Genomic DNA, 24,138 nt, shown 5'->3' on the forward strand with positions numbered 1-24,138 from the left:
TGCACTTAGATTACTGGTAGCAGATAGACAGCTCCCACCTCATAAAGGCACTCAGTTTCTCTAATCGGGCACCAAGTTCATTCTCTGGGCAATTAGGCCAACGATTGTTAAAAATCACACTTAACTGTGTGTTTGGGACCTGGAAGTTATCTCGGTGTTGCTTCCCAAACTGTCATGGAAAATACAGACTTGAGTACCACTGGCAGGTTAAAAAAGTGCCGATTCATAGGATTTAAAGTTAGAGTATAAGCACATCGCATAGTCCAGAGGGCCAAAGGATGCATATCTTTTATTACAAGAGGAATTGGACATACATATAAAGATGTCATTCTTTAGTCACATGACAGCTATGACCATGATTTTAATAACCTGTCTACTCTGGCAGCACAGACTTGATGGGCTGAAGGCTCTCTTTTGGCCAATATGATGCTATCACTGCATGCTTTCCCCACCTGATTTTGACAAGCTGGCTTTAGGATATCTCTGCAAGAGTGGAAGGACAGAGGGTTGGATGTAATGCTTATGTTACCTTGGCAAATATTGTGGATATTCCCAGCAGGTCTGCTTTCAACAAGTTACAGTTCTCATTGCTTTATCTAAATGCCAGAAGAAATAAATGGATTATGATCACAAAAGCAAATAAACCTGGTTGAAAAGATATCTTAGCTGTAAACATGATTGGTATGCCAGGCACTTGTCTAATAACTTGAAATGGGCCAAAGAGGAAAAAAAATGATTTTTTATTTCAGCATTCCTCAGACTTTTCCACCCATCTCAGTATTCAGTGGAGACTACAATGGGACAAACCTACTTACTGGCTCCCCAAAAACATCTCAGGGGCAGGAAATCCCATTTAAGTATACCTGATCTATATTGCATATAGAGTCATAGAGTAATGCAGCATGGAAACAGATCCTTTGGTCTAACCAGTCCATGACGACTGCAATCCCACTAAATTAGTTCGACCTGCCTGCTCGTGGCCCATATCCCTCTAAAACTTTCTTATTTACGTACTCATTGAAATATCTCTTAAATGTAATATGCCCACATCCACCACTTTCTCAGGAGGTTTATTCTGCACACGAGCCATCTTCTGCATTAAAAAAAATTCCCACATCTCTTTTCTTTAAAATTTCTCTCCTCTCACTTTAAAAATGTGCCCCCTAGTCTTGAAATCCACCCCCCACCTAGGGAAAAAAACCAACCATTAGCCCTATCTATTTGTTCAGAGGAAGGGTCACTAGACCCAAAACATTAACTCTGATTTCTCTTTACAAATGCATGCCAGACCTGCTGAGTTTTTCCAGCAACTTCTGTTTTTGTTTCTGATTTACTGCATCCACAGTTCTTTCAGTTTTTAATCCTATCCACATGTTGCATTATCACCAGTATCTTCTGGTTGGGTCACTTTAGAATTCTGGAGAATGGCAATGAGAAAGGCAGCCAGATTTTCATGGTGCCAGGTCCTTTTTGTACAAATATCATTACCCCTCCTGTGGCCTTGTTTACAGATCAACTACCATCCTTACCTGGTCTGGCCTACATGTGACTTCAGACCCACGGCAAAGTGGTTGACTCTGAGCTGGCCAATGGACAATACATGCTGGCTAGCCAATGACACCCTCATCCCATTAATGAAATAAAGAAATGAAAAAAATAAAAAGGATCTTCAACTATAAGATAATAAAATGTGAGGCTGGATGAACACAGCAGGCCAAGCAGCATCTCAGGAGCAAAAAAGCTGACGTTTCGGGCCTAGACCCTTCATCAGAGAGGGGGATGGGGAGAGGGAACTGGAATAAATAGGGAGAGAGGGGGAGGCGGACCGAAGATGGAGAGTAAAGAAGATAGGTGGAGAGAGTATAGGTGGGGAGGTAGGGAGGGGATAGGTCAGTCCAGGGAAGACGGACAGGTCAAGGAGGTGGGATGAGGTTAGTAGGTAGCTGGGGGTGTGGCTTGGGGTGGGAGGAAGGGATGGGTGAGAGGAAGAACCGGTTAGGGAGGCAGAGACAGGTTGGACTGGTTTTGGGATGCAGTGGGTGGGGGGGAAGAGCTGGGCTGGTTGTGTGGTGCAGTGGGGGGAGGGGACGAACTGGGCTGGTTTAGGGATGCAGTAGGGGAAGGGGAGATTTTGAAACTGGTGAAGTCCACATTGATACCATATGGCTGCAGGGTTCCCAGGTGGAATATGAGTTGCTGTTCCTGCAACCTTTGGGTGGCATCATTGTGGCACTGCAGGAGGCCCATGATGGACATGTCATCTAGAGAATGGGAGGGGGAGTGGAAATGGTTTGCGACTGGGAGGTGCAGTTGTTTGTTGCGAACTGAGCGGAGGTGTTCTGCAAAGCAGTCCCCAAGCCTACGCTTGGTTTCCCCAATGTAGAGGAAGCCGCACCGGGTACAGTGGATGCAGTATACCACATTGGCAGATGTGCAGATGAACCTCTGCTTAATGTGGAATGTCATCTTGGGGCCTGGGATAGGGGTGAGGGAGGAGGTGTGGGGGCAAGTGTAGCATTTCCTGCGGTTGCAGGGGAAGGTGCCGGGTGTGGTGGGGTTGGAGGGCAGTGTGGAGCGAACAAGGGAGTCACGGAGAGAGTGGTCTCTCCGGAAAGCAGACAGGGGAGGGGATGGAAAAATGTCTTGGGTGGTGGGGTCGGATCGTAAATGGCGGAAGTGTCGGAGGATGATGCGTTGTATCCGGAGGTTGGTAGGGTGGTGTGTGAGAACGAGGGGGATCCTCTTTGGGCGGTTGTGGCGGGGGCGGGGTGTGAGGGATGTTTTGCGGGAAATACGGGAGACGCGGTCAAGGGCGTTCTCGATCACTGTGGGGGGAAAGTTGCGGTCCTTAAAGAACTTGGACATCTGGGATGTGCGGGAGTGGAATGTCTTATCGTGGGAGCAGATGCAGCGGAGGCGGAGGAATTGGGAATAGGGGATGGAATTTTTGCAGGAGGGTGGGTGGGAGGAGGTGTATTCTAGGTAGCTGTGGGAGTCGGTTGGCTTGAAATGGACATCAGTTACAAGCTGGTTGCCTGAGATGGAGACTGAGAGGTCCAGGAAGGTGAGGGATGTGCTGGAGATGGCCCAGGTGAACTGAAGGTTGGGGTGGAAGGATCTTCAACTTTTGGGTTTAGTGATAGCGCAACTCAACTGTTTGCTTTCTTCTAGGTATCCTTTCTTTCTCTTTCTTTGCATAAATTTCTTTTATTATCTGGCTAACTCTCTACCACCAGGTTACCCATCACATACATGCATTATGTCTGATACCTTATACGTATTGTGACATAAAGAGTTGAGCTCAATACCAGTATGGTCTTGTTGACGGTCAGTTTCTGTCATGTAAAAATGTTGAAATATTCTTTACAGTTAGTTGTTCTGCATCCTGTTTAAGCTGCAGAAATTGTAAAACATTTCAGCATAGAGCAGACAGTTTTGAAGTTCTGTGGGTGTGCATGTGATGTTTTGCATGATTTCTGGTATGCAGGACAGAAAGCTTTTTACAGATATAATTCATCATGCCTGTACTATCTGTGGCAGGTACAGACCTGAGGTATGGTTAATTCAGAGGAGTTCATTCAGTTCAGTATTAGTCGAGCAACTTGTGACCGAGTCAATCCTTAACTAATTTCAGCCTGTCTCCTGCACTCTGACCTCAGATTCAGTTCAGAATGAACAGTCTAATTGTGGATCGTTCTCACCTATTGTTCAATTTCTTCACCCTAGCTAGAGTCAGATGCAAAACAAGGAATGGAGTCTTATTCATCCAGTGCTGGATTTTTCAGTCTGCTGGGAATTTTGGCCACAGTCATCGTGACCAAAATATTTTTTCAGCTTGAATGAAATTTACCTTGTGGCAAGGGGCAATATGCAAATAGTGAAAGGGGAGTCAATCAATTGTCCTGGGTAGCATAGAGCTTATTGAGCATTGTTCAGTTGGTGTGGTTAATGGGTGTTGATAATGGGGGATTCAGTGATGCTATTGCCACTGAATGTCAAGCAGAAATGATTAGAAATCTGTTTGGATCAAAATAGAGAATAACATCACGGGTAACATTTTTAGCTTTTTCTACCATTCATAAAGATCATGATTAATCTTCGAGCTTAACATTACATTTCTGCACTATTTCTAAATCCCTAAAAGCCTAGACTCATAACATTAACCCTGCTTTCTCTCCACAGATGCTAACAGACCGGCAGTGTTTCTCCAGCAATTTTTGTTTTTGTCCCTAGAAGCCATTACAGCCCAGAAATTTATCAATTTCTCTATTGGCCATGATTACTGATAGATCTTCCCCAGCTTTCTGAAATAAAGAATTCCAAACATTCACTAACCTCTGATTGACAAAAGTCGTCTCATCTCAGTCTCAAAAGGCCAGCCTTTATCCCCGGGTTCTAGATTCAGCAAGCCTGGGCAACATCCTATCCACATTTATTCTGTCACAACTTGTAAGAATTTTGTAATGAGATCACCTCTCATTCTTCAAAATCTCTGGAGAATACAGGCTGAGGTTCCTAAAGCTTTCCTCATTAAGCAATACCACAGTCTCTGGGATAAGTCCGGTCGTCCTCCTTTGCATTCCGTCAATGGCAAGTACATCATTCCTCAGACAAGGACAGCAAATCTTTACACAACACACCAACGCTTTATACAATTACAGTAAGCTAGCTTTACTTCTGGCAAATGTCTTTTGCCAATATTACCACTTTTCAGTCCAAAACTTGGATGTTGTCTAGATATTGCTGTGTATGAACATGAGCTGCTTCATTGTCTGAGCAATTGTGGGTGATGCTGTACATGACGCAGTCATCAGCGAACCTTCCACTGCTGACCATACAATGGAAGGAAGGTCAATCATGAATCAGCAGAAGATGGACACAACCCTGAAGATCTCCTCCAGTGTGTTACGTATGAATTCAATGAGTGGACAGTATCCCCCTAATTTTCACTGACTCCACTTACTTTAGGCCTGGTTGATGTGATGCTTTGTCAAATGCTACCTTGAAATCACGGGCAATCACCATTACTTTGCCTCTTCAGTTCAGATTTTTTGTTCATGGATCAATGCTACAATGAGGTCAGGAGTTGTTTGTGCCTTACAGAACCTGAACTGAGTGTCGGCGGGCAGATTATTACATTCTTTAATAGCACCGTTGACTACCACTTTGAACACTGTGCTGAAGATAAATAAATATGGACCAGTTAAGTGGCTAGATTGAGATTGTTCTGCTTTTAGTGCATAGGATATACTTAGACAATTTTCTACATTATCACAACCATTCCAATGTTCTGGCTATACTTGAACGTCTAGGGAAGTTGCTAATTCTGGAGTACCATGTCTTCAATATAATAAATAAAACAATGAACTGAAGATGCTGGAAATTGGAAAGAAAAACAGAAATTGCTGGAGAAGCTCAGCAAGTCTGACAATATCTGTGAAGAGAAAGCAAAGGTAATTTTTGAATCCAGTAACCTTCCTACAGAACTGAGCAATCACTCCTACCAATACTGTAATGGGCAGATGGATCTTTGGCAATTAGACTTGTGACGATAAGACAAGGAGCTTGTTCCTTATTGTCCCTCCCTCACCACCTGCTTGTGCTTAATGTAGCCTCTAAGGCCTTTAGGAATCCTCTGGCTCAGTCAGTAGTGGTGCTATCAAACCATTATTGGTATTGAGGACTGAAGTGTCTCATTACATTCTGTGCCACTACCACCCTCAGAGCTTCAAGGTAGAATATTCGCTCATGAGCTGAGTTCAGGACAGAGTTGAAGTGAGGTGTCAGAGACAAATCTGCAGCAGGTTTCCTTGCTAAAGTTTAACCTGCAACTTCACGGCATCTAGAATTGATCTCGAAGACTCATTGAGGACCTACCTCCTAAATAAAAACCGAAACAACTGCAGATGCTGTAAATTCTGAACAAAAACGCAAGTTGTTGGAAAAGTTCAGCATGCCTGGCAACATCTGTGAAAAAAGAAACAGAGTTAATGTTTCATGGTAATAAAATGTGAGGCTGGATGAACACAGCACGCCCAGCAGCATCTCAGGAGCACAAAAGCTGACGTTTCGGGCCTAGACCCTTCATCAGAGAGCAGTTCCCATTATCACTGAGTTAATGTTTCATGTCTGGTGACCCTTCCTCAGAACTGGCTGGCTCCCCCCTGACTGTTATATAATTGTGCTGCCACCTGCTGGTGGGACAGACTTCCCTGCCAATCTAGAACATGCTATGTAAGGCATGGTTCTGTGAATGCAAATATATCAGGCTGCTGTTTGACGAGACTGTGGGATAACTTTCTAAATTTTTTGCACAAGTTCCTGGACATTTATAGGGAGGATTATGCAAAGTTGGTAGGGTTGGATGTTCCAGAGACTCCAACAATGCTGAGTGTTCTCTCCAATAATAAAAATAATAAATTAATGATTGCTTATACCAGGTAAGGTGTATCCTCAGTTGAGATGCCATTCTATCATCACCTTTGGAATGCTAGATGTTGGAAACAAAGCACATTGTTGAATAGTTAATGATAGAAAATTTATTAGTCAACATAGTCCCACTATCAGCATCCAATTTGAATATGTCTAGTAACCTTCTACAATTGAACACTTAGTTACTATCTAATACAGAGCAGTAGTTTGATATAAAACAGATCCAGAAGTTAGATTTCAAGCCTGGAAAACTGTGTGTAATAAATACTTTGCAAATAAGCCTTGAAATAAGAAGGTGGCTTGTTCTAGCTTAGAGAACTATTTTAGGCAGTTGATTATTTTGAAAATATTGAAATGTAAAGGAAATATCAAGTGTGAAAATTTGGTAGTAACTTTTACAGACAGGGCACAAGCAGAAAGTTTTAAACGTTCTTTTCCAAATCTTTTGCTTTCTGTTACTTCTTGTTCTGAACTCATGAGGTGGAAGTGCCGGTGTTGGGGTGGACAAGGTCAGAAATCATACGACACCACATATATTCCAACAGGTCTTTTTGAAAATACAAGCTTTCGGACCTCAGAGCTTGTGTCTTCAAATAAACCTGTTGGACTACAAGCTGGTGTCACGTGATTTCTGGCCTTGTTCTGAATTCAACAGCGTGGTGGACAGCTTCAGCGAGGGGTCTGTTAATGGTTGACTTGGTTTGTTTGTACCTCGGATTGGAAATTTCAAGACCATGGGGCACATTTTTAAAATGAGAGGTGAGAGATTTAAAAAAAGACGAGGGGCAAATTCTTTACACAGAAGATTGTTCACATGTGGAATGAACTTCCTGAGGAAGTGGTGGATATGGGTACAATTACAACATTAAAAGACATTTGGGTAAGTACATAAAAGGGAAAGGTTTGGAGGATATGGCCAGGAGCAGGCAGGTAGGCCTAGTTTAGTTTAGGATTATGGTCGGCATGGACTGGTTGGACCGAAGAGTCTGTTTCCGTGCTGCATGACTCTATGACTTTTTGTCAACACAATATTAATTCATACAGCCTCCAAAGAATTTATTTCTTTCTTGTAATAGTAGCCCAACAATTACAGGAAATGTAAAAGACTAACTGCAGCAACCAAATATTATAGATGGTACATAGGTATCTGCAGGATCACATGAAGCTTGAGGCACTCAAGTCATTTCACTATAATGCTATTTTACTTCTATCTTTATGAACAGAGCACCCAATTAGTTCTTCCAAATCCAGTAATCCTGCTTCCAGGGGATATATCTCAGCGAGAAATGATGATTACAAGCTGTGCAGGAGGTGGCTTACAAAGCTGCTTGGCAGGATAATATAACAGTCTGGCAGTCTACTTTCTAAGGTCCCAAGACCAGGCTAATAAGCTGACAAGACATTATCTGTGAATCAGCAAGCGATTACCATAAGTCTCTCCACAGTGGATCAGAGGTTTTTACAGCTGTAAAGAACAAGAAGTAGCTCACTGTCAAAATGTCTAGTTTTTTTTTACTGTTGACCCACCTTTGGATGGATGGCTTGCACTTGTCAAGACTGAAAAAGATATTGGTCTGCTCAGTTCAAAGTCCAGTTAAGGTTTTGGCTTGTAGGAACAGGGTAGGGCAATGGCTGTCCTCCTTAAGTTACTGCCAGATCTGTGAGCTTGTCAGCAAGGCTGCAGTACAAGATGCAAGAATTGACGAAAGAATGAAAAGGATGAAGGAAAAAAATTATTTCAGATGACTCTTCATTTCTTTGTTTTGCATTAGAAAGTATGGCGTTGATGATCACCGGAGTAGCAACAGTTTAAGGAAAAGGCATATGACCACCTTCTGAAGGTAGAGAAATGTAGGTAATACATCAGCAATCGAGCCCTTCTAAGTACAAGTGCCACTGAAAAGTCATCACTTTAGTGCAGCAGTACCTAAACAGTGAAAGTTGCCATAATCCCAGAGGCTGCTTTCTTATGAGGGGTTGGGGAATTGGTGGTGAGTTGAAACTGACAGTCGGATTTCAGGTGAGGAGTGAGGTTGAGAAGGTAGACCCCCTTGGTGATTTCACCTGGCATGGGAATTGAGCCCACATTGCTGGCATCAATCTGCGTTGCAAACCAGGCACACTGCCACAAAGTTAAGGCTGGGATGGATTCTTCATCAGTTGAGGAAATCAAAGGTTTCAGGGAAAAGGCAAGAATGTGGATGTGAGGGATGTCGGATCAGCCATGATCCCATTGAATAATGGAACAGGCTTGAGGGACTGAAAGGCCTACTCTTGTTTCTATTTCTTATGGGCCTTGGGAGCAAAATACTGCAGATGCTGGAATCTTTCAGGAAACAAAAAATGCTGCAGATTACAGTGGGTCAGGCAGTATCCACGAAAAGAGGGCAAGCTAACTTTGTGAGTCTAGATGATTCTTCATCAGAGCTGATGTGAAGTGTGGAGGGGGGTAGCACTTGAGTTGGGGGCTTTGGGTTCAAGTGCTGGTGGAGAAAGGATGTTGATAGCTCAGATTAAGCCTCAAGCTTGGTTAGTTCAATTGGCTGGATGGACAATTTGTGATGCAGAGTGATGCTAACAATATGTGATCAATTCCTGTACCATGTGAGATCGCTATAATCTTCTCAAATCCATCTGGTGTGCGGTAACCCTTGGGTTAAACTCGGCACCTGTCAGCTCTCCCTCAGAAGACAGCAACCCATGGGTCTCTGCTACTTATGGTGACCTTCACTTCTCTAAATACCACACTATATATGTATGAACAGTTATGCACCTCAAGTTCCGTAACCTGCAGGGTTTTGGACTCAATAATAGCAAAAGAAAGGATGATTAACTGTTTCCATTGATTGGGGATTCTAGAATGAGGGGGCAGACTGCCTGAGAATTGGGGCAAGACTGTTCAGGAGAAATGTTAGGAAGTGCTTCTACACACAAACAAGTGATAGAGTTTTGGAACTCTTTTCCATAAACAACGTTTGATGTATGATCAGTTGTTGATTTTAAATGTAAGATAGATTAATTGTTATTAAGCAAAGGTATTAAGGGATATAGGCCAAAGGCAGATACATGGAGTTAGGCCACAGATCAGCCGTAATCTCATTGAATGATGGAACAGGCTTGAGGGGTTGGATGGCCTACTCCTGTTCTTATGTTCCTATAAATTTTGGGAAATGGGATTAGACTGGCTGGCTTGTTTATCGATAGGAGAGACACAATGGGCCAAGAAACCCACAAATTTGAGCTCATCTAAAAACATGCTGTCCATTCCATAACTTGTACCAAGGCCTGGTCACCTATTACCGTTCGTGTGTTCACAGATCGATGTCGGCTCAAGGTCTGGAAAAGCAGTAATTTTAAAGTTCTCATTTTCCAATAATTCATCCCTGGTCTCGACCACATTCAGCCCCTGTTGGTCTCTTCAAATTTTCTTTGATCTCAATGGAATGGTGACCCAGTGATACTGTTTTCTGGACGAGGGATCCTGAGTTTTTAATTTTGAGGGAACAAATTCAACCATGGGAACTTTTGAAATGTAAATTCAATTAATAAATATATCTTGAGCTAATTTCAACAAAGGTGAATGTGAAGCTACTGGACTCTCGGGCAAAATCTATCCTATTCACTCAAGGCCCTTATAGGATCTGTCTAAATGTGGCTCCTGACTCTGAACTGCTTTCTGAAATGTTCTAGAAAGCCATTCAGTTTTACCAAAAGTCAAAAAGTAATCATCAACTATCAACCAAGGGTCCAGAAAAAGCACTATTCAGTTGATCCTGCCAAATTCTTTCTAACATTTATGGGTGAAATAATTTTGCAGGTACCAGTATCCCATCACCAAACCACCCTTCACTTACACTTGGAGAGTGATGCTGATTCAGCTTCCTCAGAGCCAGCCCTCAGAGTGAACAGGATGTCTGACACACCTGTCCTTGTCTGTCAGCCCAGGCTCCCTTACTGGACCAGATTAAAAGCCCCAATCAAGGTTGTATGAGGTTCGCTGGCCTGAACTCATTAAAATCACTACAAGGGGCTTTTATCAAAATGGGAAAATCTATCCGTCACACTGGTCAAACAATATCCTGACATGTCCACACTCACCAAATCACATCTTACAAACAACATCAAGGCACTCCAACCACCATTCCTGGATATATACCATCTCACAATCGGCATAGTCCCAGCCAAATTTGAGGCGCAGCGGTAAAAAATTCAGGAGACTTCAACATTTTCTGAAGACCCTACAGAGTTTCATGGCATATGATCAAACATAGGGAAAGAATGTCTTGCTAATCACCACTAACTGAACATCTCCCTTCCAATGCTCTTGACTGGGTTGCTGACTCATGTCCAACAGCTCTTGGGCAAATCATTGAATACAGTAAGGTCATAGAATGTACTCTCACTGGGGCTCAGTCACCTTCCGACTCAATTTTGATTTAGACCTTCTCTCTGTCTCAATCTTGCTCTCATCTTTGTTGGTCTGTTTTGCCCTTAACAGGTTTTGCATGCAAATTGTTCAACTGGAAATAGATGAAATAGATTGTGGTTCTGTGCCCCAAATTATAAACTCTAGAATTCCGTTCCTAAACATCTCTGTTTCTTTAACTCTTCAAGATGGCCACCTGCACATATGCAGAAGGCACCAATGTTATCCCGCCAACAATGCAAAGAACGTGCTTGTGTGTGGGCCTAAGCACTTAAAGAACCCTTGTCACTCACAGTCTGCTCACAGATCCTTGGTACCTGAGTCTCCTACTCCCTGAGCTATTCAGAGGCATCAAAGTTACTACATGGGCAATGAGTATTTCCTAGTAACTGTTGTGGCAATAAACAATGTTCTCCTCCAAGGTCACACTTTGATCCATTTTCACCCATGCTAATATTTGCTGAGAGTAAAATGTTGTTAAATAACATCCCTGTCAAGCGTCCACTACATTAAAGGCCAATCCAGATTATTGTTTTTAACTTCACTGATTTTGCCACCGTTTATTGGTCATTGCTCGGTACCCTTGAGATGATGGCAGAAGAGCTGCCTCTTGAACCACTGCAGTCTCTGTCCCGTAGGTACCCATGTTATTGCTGTTGCACATATAGTTGCATTACAATATGAATAGACTAGGATTCATTTCATTGCTGTTTGCAGGATGTTTCTGCAGCAGAACTGGTGTTACATTTTTTGATGCATTGACACTTTTAATGTTTGTTGTGTGGATTCTTCCAGGTGTCTAAGCATGATAACATTCTATAAGGTAATCTTAATGGCATCTTTGTCAGGAATATTGAAAGGTCATTTGCTGTTATCTCTACATTGAAACAAGTGTGTATATATGGCATAAAAGGACAACTCTGTTACTCAGTCAGATGTGGCTCTTGGACTTATTTAGAGCTATTGTTCCACTGCTGTTTAATACAGAAGCAAATTTTTGCTTATTTTGTTTCTGGGGATTTGGATGCAAGGCCAACATTAATTGCTCATCATTTGAGATGACGGAGTTGACCCACTTCCTATAACTAAAATTAGAGAGTGAGTTTCTGGATTTTCGTTCCCATCAGCAAGGAAGAAATTTTGATATATTTGCAAGTCAGGAATGTGTGTGTCTTGAAAGGGAACATGCAGGTGAAGGCATTCTTGTATTTCTAGGTTGGTAAGGCCATGGGCTTAGGAATTACTGCCAAAGAAGGTTTAGAGGCAAACAGCTTTTATGCAAATTTAGGGTTGATTTAGCAAATAAAGGACTAATAGAATTCATGATGTTCAAGTTTTTTCTGGTCCCAGGTTACTGGTATTCGTGATGTTTATTTTTCTCTCTGTCTCTCTCTCTGTCCCTCTCTCTCTCTCTGTGGATGTATTACCAGTTTGTATGTGACAAGTGTGATTGTATATGGAACACAAAATGTATTGAAGGGAGAGGACACAAAATGTAATCAAACATGGAGCATACTAGCTAATGAAACTACTGCACAGATATTTGCTGTAAGTAAGGTTTTCTAGATGTTCTCTTCGTTGAAGCCGCTTCCACACATACCCTTGAATACACGTTGATATTCTTTCTGTACTCTGCCACCAGAGCGATGTTTTAAATACTCACAGATGACCAATGGGAAAAGGGGTTGGGGTTTGTGAGAAAAGGGAGAGATCTGTGACAGGGTAGAGAGTAGCGTGATTAAAAAACAAAAATCACAATGGAGCAAGATAAATAGTAGAGGACATGGTGCCATAAGGATAAAAATAAAAAGACAGAGGTTTGAAGAAATGGTTACAGGAGCAGAGTATTGAAGGAAGGAAAAATGGAAAAATATTAGCAAAGGGAAATATCTTGTGGTCCACAAATATGGAGGGAGAAAATCAAGTCAACCCCAAAGTTACAAATTGCCTGCCACTCATGCACTAACAGGGGTTTTCCAGCCCAAGCAACTACCTTAAGGTTATCAACTGTGAATATATCTATTCTGGATGCTTCATTACATGATTTTCTTCCACGTTCCAAGCATTCGTTGGCCAAAACATTGATCCTTATCTTTCTCTTCCAATTAGAAAGTAGTGTATATGGTTCTAAAGGGTCTTAGAGGGGTAGAGCATTATTACTGAGGGAGTTCCATTAACACTACACATGAGGATGACAGCATGTGAACTTGAGACCAGAGCAGTTTTAGATCTTAAAGGTGCAATAACTAACATCTAGTGTAATTTGTAAGTGATCATTACCATACAAGAAATTGTATTTTGGTAACTACTAGAGACACTTCTCGGGATGAGACCATTTTCCTCTAACATACTAGATTGAACAGGTTTTGTACTTTAATACATATAAAGTGAATAGTGGCAGTAGGCTTCATCATGACCAGCTGCTCATACAACACAGTGAGCTAACATATGCATGCAACATGGTGTCACTTAATTGTAAATATCAATGAACCCTTCTTTCACATTACTAATGATTGAGCACAGATCGATCGAGCAGTAATTTGGAGGATTCAATTTTTCCTGTTTTTTTAATATACAGGACATTCTGGGCAAGTTTCCTCATTGTGAGGTATATGCCAGTTTTGTGGCATGTCTCAGGGAACAGTTAGTTCTATCGCACGTGAGCTCAGTGCTATTACTGGAATACTGTCAGTGTCAACTGCCTTCATGGCATCCAGTGTCTTCAGCTGTTTCTTGATATCACATGAAGTGAATCAAACTGCCAACTGTGATGCTGGGGACCTCAGGAGGATGCCAAGATTCACTCACCACCCGGCACAGCTGGCTGACTGCTTGCAAATGATTCAATGTTGTTTGCTGTGCAGTCTTATACTGGGATTCACATTGTTAAAGATGAGGATATTTGTGAAGCCTTCTTCTCCAGTTACTTACATACTTGTCCAGAACCATTCCCAAATGCACTTTGCTGGACTACAGAACCTAAATCTAATCTTGGTTGTGGGATTACTTAACCATATCTATGATGGGCCGCTTCTGCTGTTTGCTTTCACAGACAGATAGTTCTACGTTGTAGCTTCACCAGATTGACACCTCATTTTTAGGTATGCCTGGCGTTGCTGTTGGCAACTGTCTGCACTTTTCATTGAATCAGAGTTGATTTCCTGGCTTGATGGTAATGATAGAATAGGCATCTGCTAGGGAGGTTAGACATTATTTTTGAATACAATTCTGCTGCTTCTGATGGCCCACGGTATCTCATGGATGCCTGGTTTAGAATTCTTCGATCTGTTCAAAATCTATTACATTCAGTACATTGGTGGTGGAGGTGGGTGTCTTGAATGTGATGGCAGGGCTTCATCTTCACACAGACTCTGTGATGGTCAATCCTACTAGTACTGTCATGAGCTGGCGCATCTGTGACAGGAAGATTGATAAGGATGAAGACAAGTATACTTTTCTCACTTGTCTTTTTACCTCACTACCTGCTGCATGTTTAGTTTTATACTGATGACCTTTAGAACTTGGTCAATTCAGTCAGGAGTGGTACTGCCAAGCCATTCTTTGTGAGGGATATTGAAGCCCCTCCACCCAGAGGGGTGTGCCATTGTCACCCTCAGTGCTCACTCCAACTGGTGTTCAATAAGACGGAGGGTTAATTTGTCAGATGAGGCAAGGTAGAGACCGAGGAATAAGTGGAGACGCACGGTGGCAATCAGCGGGTGGTTTTGTTACCCATACTTGATCTGATGCCCTGAAATATTATGATTTCCAAAGGATTCTCAGGGCAAGTCCCTTCCAATCATATACCACCATGTCACCACCTCTGGCGGCAGGTCTTCGTGATACCTGCGACATTATCTTAAGGTATGTTTTTGTGAGAATAATTATCTTGACTAGACTGTGAGACATAGTATAAATTTGGTTTTTTTAAATCAATAGTACCTAGATATTCATCTGGAAGAAATTGCAGAGTATCCAGGACTGTGAGTGTGCTGTTGTCATTTCTGCTGCCATGGTCAAAGCAGGGTTGTCTGCCACTCTCTACTTTTATCAGGCTTTGTAGTATTAGTAGCAGTTACTCATCAGCTTGCTAGGTCATTTGAGAGTCACCTACTTTGTATCTGGAGTCACATGTAGGCCAGACCACATGAGGATGGCAGATGTTCCTTCCTTCAAGGGAGGACATCAGTGAACCAGATGGGTTTTTGCAACAGTCAACAATGATTTTATGATCATTGTTAGACTAGCTTTTTAAAAAGAATCCTACTATTGTTTTTATTTTGTTTATCAATGTCCCCAGAGCATTGTCATGGGTCTCCTGATTGCTAGCTCTATGAAAATACAATAGTTCCATTATCTTCTCACCCCCATGGTAATATTAAGGACTATCATAACAACGATCCACTAGAGTGATGTTATGTGGACTTGTTTGGAGAACAGTTTAGGGTCTGTGTGAGCATGAGTGAGACCTATCATCACCCCAAATCTTTATAACAGTGGCTATCATATCAGTGTAAAATGTAGTTGCTAAAATCCAACACACTGTCTCTTGTTAACTTATAGAAGCTTTTCTAACTGGACCAGGAAATGGTTTTCTGCCATCACATTAGACCTATCAAGCCCTGAAATTTCCTATATTCACAGAGGATGGTGATAGCAACTGTCATCAAGAGCAGCACCATAAACAACATACTGAGCTAGCATACGTATATAACAGAAAAGAAAATGATATACTTCCCAATGGGTTGATGACTGGTTGCCAGCCAAACAGCTTTTATTTTCTGAAACAAAAGCATAAATTGTTGGAAAGGCTCAGCAGGTCTGGCAGCATCTGTGAAGAGAAATCAGAGGTAATATTTCATAGATAATAGGAACTGCAGGTGCCGGAGAATCCAAGATAACAAGGTGTAGAGCTGGATGAACACAACAGGCCAAGTAGCATCTTAGCAGCACGAAAGCTGACGTTTCGGGCCTAGACTTTTTCCTGCTCCTAAGATGCTGCTTAGCCTGCTGTGTTCATCCAGTTCTACACCTTGTTATCTAACATTTCATTAACCGTTCTGAGAAACATTAACTCATATTGCTCTCCACAGATGCTGCCCGAACTGCTGGGCTTTTCCAGCAATTTCTCTTTCTATTTCTGATTTACAACATCTGCAGTTCTTTCTGTTTATATTTAGGTTTAAATTTCTTCTGTTTTCCATACTTTTATAACTGGTAATGGAAGATGTTGCAAAAAAATTACAAAATAAAGTTAGTTCTTTTTGACATCACTCTGCTTTTTTGTTTCTAGGCTTGCATACAGCAATGTCTTGAAGGTTGACCTTGAAGTCTGCAGACTAACTCTTAAGAGCCCATGCTTCCTCCATTCATATTGACTCTGGTGAAGCCAACCTCCATTATTATGTTGTCTGATAGCAATTTTTTATTTCAAATTTCAAGCATTCTCAATGTTGTGCAGTTTCATGTCACTCAATCCGCCTTGCTCAGTCTAGCCTGCATTTCGAGTAAGTTTACGTTTAAAAACTGTATTTCTCAGTTCCACCTGCAACCCATCTTGAAATCAGAGATTGCTGTCTTTCTCAAGTCTCTTTGTGCCAACATATAGGTTTTACAGCAGATTACAAATAAATTTAATATGGCAGCAAGAAAATAGAATGCAAAACAAAGATCTGATCTCAAGGTCTATCTAAAAGCAGCAATCATTTAAAATGACACTTTTACAGGGAAAGGTGTAAAAATAATTGGTGTCTCTGAAAAGGGATTTCCTCATAAATCCCTACTTGATGACATTTGGCTTTTTTTCCGCGCTGCTTGATATTAGTAACAATGACTCTGACCCTCAATGTTCAGTTCTGCTCTCTGTCTTTTTGATTGGCATGAGCTTAAGCAAAAGGAAAGAGGTCAGCGGCACAAGCGAAGAATCTGTTGCATCGATCTCTGCTGCAAAAGCTCAAGGCCTTTGAAAATACACTGTTCAAGAAAACAACATTTCCTTGCATAAACGGTCTTTTCACTGCCTCTATTTCATTTGTGAGAAAACATGTAATTACAAAACAGTATGTACAACTACCTGTGAGAAACTATCTTTAATTAGTGCAGCAAGGTAAATGCATAAGAAGAACTGGAGAAATGCTACTTCAAAATAAAAGGCCTTGTTTTATCTGCACAGATAACTTAAAACTCATATGGCTTTAAAAATGTAAAACCTTTCTTTACTTTTGTAGTTATATATGCATTGCACAGAGTTTCACAGCACAGAAACTAATCATTCAGCATAATTGTTGATACTTCTGTTCCACATGAACCTCTAATCATCTTATTTTATATGTTTGAAAGCAGATGGTTGAATTTATATAGCAGCTGAGGATTTATGTCATTCATTGCCAGGTGCAGCAAGATCAGATTTGGTTGCCAGTCAGGAAAACTGTTCATGCCTCGCTGAGCACTTTGAAGTGCAACATGGCGCCCTTTTCTGTATTGCAATCTGTCCTTTTAAACGCCTCTCCCCTGCCCCTTCCACCCTCCTATACAAGAATAAATGTAAGGGAGTTCATGGACTTAATTTTCAGTAAGATTGAAACCTCCATTCAACTAGCTGTGCTACTTACCTGCTTTCCCCTTACCCACCAAATCAAAATTCCCCGAAAGTTATCCCCTGAAGTTGCAGTGTCCTCTAGTGTCTCTCCTATCTCTCATCATGCTAACTCTGAACTCATTGGACCATTAAGACTTCAGCTCCATGAAACCTCTTCTCATTTAACTGCTGCTGCTAAAATTTCCTTCCCATGACCCATGTTATTTTGTCTCTCCTCTATCCCTTTCTATTGCAAATATGTCATTATTTGGGGAATAGGATTAGAATCAAAGTTTAGAAAAATGAATGTTGATCTCTTTGAAGCAAACAATATTCCAAGCGGGCTTGACAGAGCTATGGCTGGCATTGCAGCACAGTGGTTAGCACTGCGGTCTCATAGTGCCAGGGACCAGGCTCAATTCCAGCCCTAAGAGATTGTGTGAAATTTGTCCATCCTCCCTGAGTCTGCATGGATTTCTGCTGGGTGCTCTACTTTCTTCCCAGATGTACAGTTCAGGTGTATTAGTCATGTTCAATTGCCCTGTAGGTGTCCAGTGATATGCAGGCTAGATGAATTAACTATAGTAAATGTAGGATTATGATGGGAGAGGGTTGGATGCTCTTCGGAGGGTTGGTGCAGATTTAATGGGCCAAATGGCTCCTCCCTGCACTAGGGATTCTATAACCAGATACTGAGAGGCTCTTGTTAGGGAAACTGGAATGACAGGCCATGGTCACAGATAAGGTATAGATCACTTAGGAGATGAGGAAAAGCTTCTTCTTCAGATGTTTGTGTGGGTCTTAGGCATTCAAGGCTAAGAGTGATAATTTCTTTTTGGGGGGAGCAATCAAGGGATATGGTATTTTGTAGAAAGGGTGAAGATCTTATTAAAAGGTAAAGCAGGCTGGAAGATGCATGAACTCTCTCTCTTATGAAATATATTCTTATCACTTCAAATGAAACATTTTTTCAACTTCTCCATTCTTGCAATTTACTATTTGCACTCTTTGTTTTCACCAAATTTATAGTCTTCCAAAGTAGTGGCAATCTTTCTTGGAATTCTGTGACTGAACAATTCCAAACACTTTTTCATATTTGTCACTGTCCTAAAATTACTTTATGAAAGACACAAATGAGATCTTCTGTGAGAGTGACGGTCATGAATTATTGATTCTTGTCCTTCATTGCCTGTCTGCAGTCTTTCATATTGTTGAACATACCATTCTCCTCCATCGATGAGCTGGGTGGGACTTGTTGTATTCCATTGTTATCTATCCAACTGTAGCCAGGAGATCAGAGGCAATGGGATCTGTTTTTTTACTGCTGCACTTTTATCTCCGGTAAAATAGCTCCCCAAAATAGCTATCCTTGGCCGAACCCTATTTCTCACCAACTCGTTGTACCCCATTGAAAACACAGTCAGTTTTCTTACATCACCTCTCATGGTACCTTCGCTGTCTCTTAATTGTCACATGGTTTGTCTGGCTGAGCATAAATGTTAGACAAAACGAAGTCATTGTCTGCAGTCCCCATCACCATCTGCATCCCTTATCCACTAATTCCACTCACCTCCCCACCCTGGCCACTATCTGAAGCCAAACTGGATTGACTGAGAGTTTGGTGCCGGATTTGCCTTTGAGGTGAGTGTCCTATGCATAAATTACCCCATCAATAACAGCAACTATTTCCACCTTAGTTTCATTTCCAAACTCTGATCCTGTAACTGTCTTTTATGTCTTCATCAGCTCTAGATTTAAATTGTGCACATAGCCAGTTTCTCACCTTTTACCCTTTGTAATCTTGAAATTTTTCATACAACTGCTGCTCACATATTAACTTCCACTGAATTGCACTCACCTATCATTCCTATAAACTTGCCAATTATCTACAGATTAGTTCCTGATTAATGCAATTTGAATTTCAAATTCTGGGCCTTATTTCCAATACTTCGATGTCCTCATTCCTGCCAATCTCTGTAACTTCCTCCAGGCTCAGCCCTCCAAAACGTCTTACTGCTTTAATTTAACAGGTTTATTTGAAAACACAATCTGTTGGACCATAACCTGGTATTGTGTGATTTCTGACCTGGTCCATCTCAGTCCAACATCGGCACTTCCACATCATGCTTTAATTTTGATACCATGGCCATTCACAAAAGTAATCACTTCAAATTCCAAGGACGTAAGCTCTTAAGTTTTCACCCTAAAAGTCTCCATCTTTGAAACTTTACATTCTCGTTTAAAAATTGCTGCTGATGAACAAGTCTTTTGGCCAAGCTTTGATCACTAACACCAATACGTCTTTATGTGACGGAGTATTAAATTTTATTTGATGAAGATTCGTCGCCAACTTTAGAACTTTATTATGTTAAAGGCACAACAGAAAGGAGTCATTGCGATTGTTGTAACCATATTAATGTTTTATTCCTTTACCTGAATATAACTAATAGCTTTTCCTTAAATAAATCCATGCTAGTCTCTTTATTAGCTTCACGAGCTAGCAGGGTCCACATTGTCGCTGCTCTGTGATCAAAGAAGTTTCTTCTTAAAGAAAAGACTCTGAGCTGATTCAATCTTTCCTGGTCATCTCTTTTTAAATGCAAGTCAATGGATGGTGGAATGTGATGTCAATTCGCAACAAAAATTATTGCACAGGTGCTATCCAGTTGGAATATCCTCTGGAGGATAGATCTTCCCTGTGCAATTTGCTTTTCTTGGGGAGCTGACAGCAATGATACATCCACAATAGTCACAAAGTCTTCTATAATAGTCTGGGTCTGCCAATCTGCACCATTACTATTGTCTAAATGTGGATCCTATGTGCTTGCCTGCTTTGCAAGAAGAACCACGCTTACGTTATATATCTCAGATGCATCATGACACATTGCTGGAAGATGCAGGACTTGAGCCCAGTCCTATATGCGGCACGGTATAACTGCATCATGAGACCTCATTCTAAGTCTCAGATCCTTAGGCGAAGATTTAGTGGCTGTTTATTGACCACAACGTCCCCAGTGGAACTTTATGCTCAGCACTTAGCTGCTGAGGTAGCAGGAAGAAGGTATCTTTTCAGGGCCAGCTCCCACAATTATTTGTCCTACTTGACACATTCCTTGCCATCTCCTAGGAGAGTCCAAAGTTTCTAAACTCTTGACAGCCAATAAATTTGAAATGCAGTCACTGATGTTGTAAAAAGCAAATCTTTACTGTCTGAAAGGTTGCAAATGATATAATTTTTGCATGAAACCTGGAACAGTTCCAGTCCTGCTAAAACTGGTACAACAACCTGATGTTTGTGCAGTTCTACATTACAACCTGCTTTTAGTGTCTTGGGCAATGTTTATATCTCAGCCAACACTACTGAGACAAAATAACTGGATAATTACAACATTACTGTTCACAGGATCTTCGCTATGTACAAAATTGCCCACCAAGTTTCTCTGCATTATATCAGTTTCACTGTAGTTCGGAAGTTTAATATAAGATAATAAAGTGTGGAGCTGGATGAACACAGCAGGCCAAGCAGCATCTCAGGAGCACAAAAGCTGATGTTTCAGGCCTAGGCCCTTTTCTGATGAAGGGTCTAGGCCCGAAACGTCACTTTTTGTGCTCCTAAGATGCTGCTTGGCCTGCTGTGTTTATCCAGCTTCACACTTTGTTATCTCGGATTCTCCGGCATCTGCAGTTCCCATTATCCCAGAAGTTCAATAATTGGCTTTAAAGTGTTCTGTGATGCCATGAAGTTCTGAAAGGCACTATATAAATGCAAATGTTTACACCACTGCAAAGAAAAACCAGAAATGGGGTAATCTACTGCAATGGATGCCAGAATATAAATACCATGTGGGAAAACACAATGGCCCTTCATCAGAGGCTGCACTGATGACATTACCCAGCCAGGTAATGAAAGGTCTGCGAACTAACAATCCAGCTTGGCGAGTGAACCAACCACAGCATCCACAGCTCAAGCTACAAATCTGCTCAAGAACCTTAAATGCAAATTCTTTGTTTATTTCTCAGGAACAGTACCTTTGTTTATGCTGGAGGTCTTTAAATTTATCCATCCACATCTCTTCCAACCTTGGACCCTATCATCTTCAAAGGTGGAACTTGTAACAACAACAGGCCAGTACCGAGAACATATTTTATTTGTAATTCAAAATGTATTTTTTTCAATGTAGCTAATACAGGCAAAAACAGCTGCAGATATAATTTAAGAGTGGAAAAGGAACTGAATAAATGGAGACAGAGCCCACTGAGAGAGAGAAAAAGGGTGGCCTCAATTCTTATCATGGGTGAGCAGAGCAAGGTCAAATGCCATCATTGTCATTTCTGTTATTGTCTATTACATTGTCTTACAAAAAAGACTCATGCTCCAACAGCCCTGGCCTGGGGCAGGACTGCACTGTTGGAGATGCTATCCTACAGATTAGACATTAAACAAAAATCCCATCTCAGGTGGATGCAAAATATCTTATGACACTGTTATATAGAATAGCAAGGTTGTTGCACCTGGTGTCCAGAACAATATTTATCTCTTCAATCAACATCACAAAGACAGGTTATCTAGTAATTATGATATTGCTGTGAAGAACGGGGAATGAGATGATTAAGCTCCAACAGCTACACCATCTTCCTTTGTACAAGAAACAAAGAACTGTGGATGTTGTAGATCTGAAACAGAATGGAAATTGTTGGAGTAATTCAGAGGTCTGGCAGCATCAGTGGAGAACAATTCAAAGACAGATTCAATCCTTTTGGACTCACATCTTATGTGTAATCTACATGTGACTGTGTTGTGTTTTTAATTCTCTTTCCATTTAGCAATTAATTAACTCACTCTTTTTGTTCAACATAGAAGCATAGAAAATAGGTGCAGGAGTAGGCCGTTCAAGACTGCACTGCCATTCCGTATGATCATGGTTGATGATGCAATTTCCGCATCTCATTCCTGCTTTCCTCCATACCCCTTGAAACCTTTAGCTACAAGAAGCATATCTAGCTCCCTCTTGAATAAATCTAATGAACTGGCCCAGTAGCTTTTTTGGAACTGGGAGAAAAGGAAAGGTTCCTTTTCGAAATTAAGCTTTTTGCAACCAACTAAGAGGTGTAAATGGTTAAAGAAATGGAACTAGTTCATCCTTCTTTACCAGGGAGTTAAAAAGTTTGGGATCTCGTATCTGGGACTGTAATGATACTTCATCCAGGGTTTGGTCATAACAAGACTGATAGGTTCTTCCTAGTATCCAACATGACTGATGGGAATTCACAAATCTACGTTGCATTATCTCTACTAAAGGATAATGTGGTCTATGCTGACCATGAAGAAAGCACACTAAAGTGATTTTCTAAACACTCAGAACATTAATAACAGCAAAATCCCAAAGAAAATGTTTTAGACAGAGGAATATTCTCCGATTATTAAATCAGTACTCTGTAGACAGACTTATGTACATATAAATGGTTTACAATTTATTAAATTCGAATTGTTTGAAACCAAATTCAACTACTATTTTTGAAGTGTTCAGGAATGTAGGCAATGTGACGTTTGTGACCAATTCTTGGCTGACAGTCATAGATAGTGGTGGTTCCTTTTCTTCAAGAAAATGTTTCAAATTGGCGATCAGTCAGAGGGGTTTAAGAGTCAATCGTATCTATTTGCAGGTCTGACTAGTTCTCTCTTTGAGGGACATCAGTGAACCAACCTGGTTTCTGCAAACGAAAAACTGTCACTATTCAGGATTTATTGAATTTTACTCGCTGCAGTGGTTCTTACACTGGCAAGCCTTCAGCAGTTACTCCAGCACTGGCGCCATTACAGTACCTTATCGCTGCATTACTGCAACGGTCGTTACAACTCACCATTCATTAAATATGTTGTCACATTCTCGGAGAGCAAGATACATGGCTACCCTGCAAAATGCAAATCCTTTTCTTCTACAGTACTTTTATTACAAATATTTATTATGAGCCAATGGTGTGCCTTTGTCATTCCTCATGAAACCCGCTGCTTTTCAATTCTAAAGGTCAAAGCAGTCCCTGTGATATATGAAAACGTGTTCAGTACTCTGCATAATTTTATAAAAGCAATGATTGAATCAGCACAAGAATTTGCTTACATTTATTGTTCTTGTGTATCCATTTTTAATAGCTCTGGGTCACTTGGGTTGATGGGGCTGTCATTTCAACAGTTCTAGGCTTCGATATCTATTTGACTGCAGTGGCTTTCTTATCTATATCAAGAATTAAGTGTACTAATGTGTCTTCATTTATTTCTGGCTACATAATTAACTCAGCCTCAATTCTTATCATGGGTGAGCAGAGCAAGGTCAAATGCCATCATTGTCATTTCTGTTATTGTCTATTACATTGTTTTACTAAAAAGACTCATGCTCCAACAGCCCTGGCCTGGGGCAGGACTGCACTGTTGGAGATGCTATCCTACAGATTAGACATTAAACAAAAATCCCATCTCACGTGGATGCAAAATATCTTATGGCACTGTTATATAGAATAGCAAGATTGTTGCACCTGGTGTCCAGAACAATATTTATCTCTTCAATCAACATCACAGAGACAGGTTATCTAGTAATTATGATATTGCTGTGAAGAACAGGGAATGAGATGATTAAGCTCCAACAGCTACACCATCTTTGTACAAGAAACAAAGAACTGTGGATGTTGTAGATCTGAAACAAAATAC

At 41.1% G+C, this 24,138-nt stretch overlaps 2 long non-coding RNA genes across 4 annotated transcripts in view; both read right to left on the bottom strand.

Moving 5' to 3' along the window:
* LOC125451070 (uncharacterized) overlaps nucleotides 1-11,424 on the bottom strand; it is a 31,659-nt gene extending 20,235 nt beyond the window's left edge. The window contains exons 1-4 of one of the 2 annotated variants that reach the window (XR_009445609.1): nucleotides 7,960-11,424; nucleotides 6,438-6,490; nucleotides 5,878-5,967; nucleotides 530-596 (exon numbers count right to left, since the gene is read on the bottom strand). This is a non-coding gene — a long non-coding RNA (uncharacterized LOC125451070). The remainder of the gene's footprint in view (nucleotides 1-529; nucleotides 597-5,877; nucleotides 5,968-6,437; nucleotides 6,491-7,959) is intronic. The other variant, XR_007247203.2, reaches the window with a different exon arrangement.
* Nucleotides 11,425-11,433: 9 nt separating this feature from the next.
* Nucleotides 11,434-24,138, bottom strand: part of LOC125451071 (uncharacterized) — a 39,748-nt gene continuing 27,043 nt past the window's right edge. Inside the window, exon 3 of one of the 2 annotated variants that reach the window (XR_007247205.2) lies at nucleotides 11,434-15,689. This is a non-coding gene — a long non-coding RNA (uncharacterized LOC125451071). Of the gene's footprint in view, nucleotides 15,690-21,640; nucleotides 22,110-24,138 lie in introns of those variants that run through there. The other variant, XR_007247204.2, reaches the window with a different exon arrangement.

This window comes from Stegostoma tigrinum, chromosome 3 (genome assembly GCF_030684315.1).
Source record: "Stegostoma tigrinum isolate sSteTig4 chromosome 3, sSteTig4.hap1, whole genome shotgun sequence".
Classification (NCBI taxonomy): Eukaryota; Metazoa; Chordata; class Chondrichthyes; order Orectolobiformes; family Stegostomatidae; genus Stegostoma; species Stegostoma tigrinum.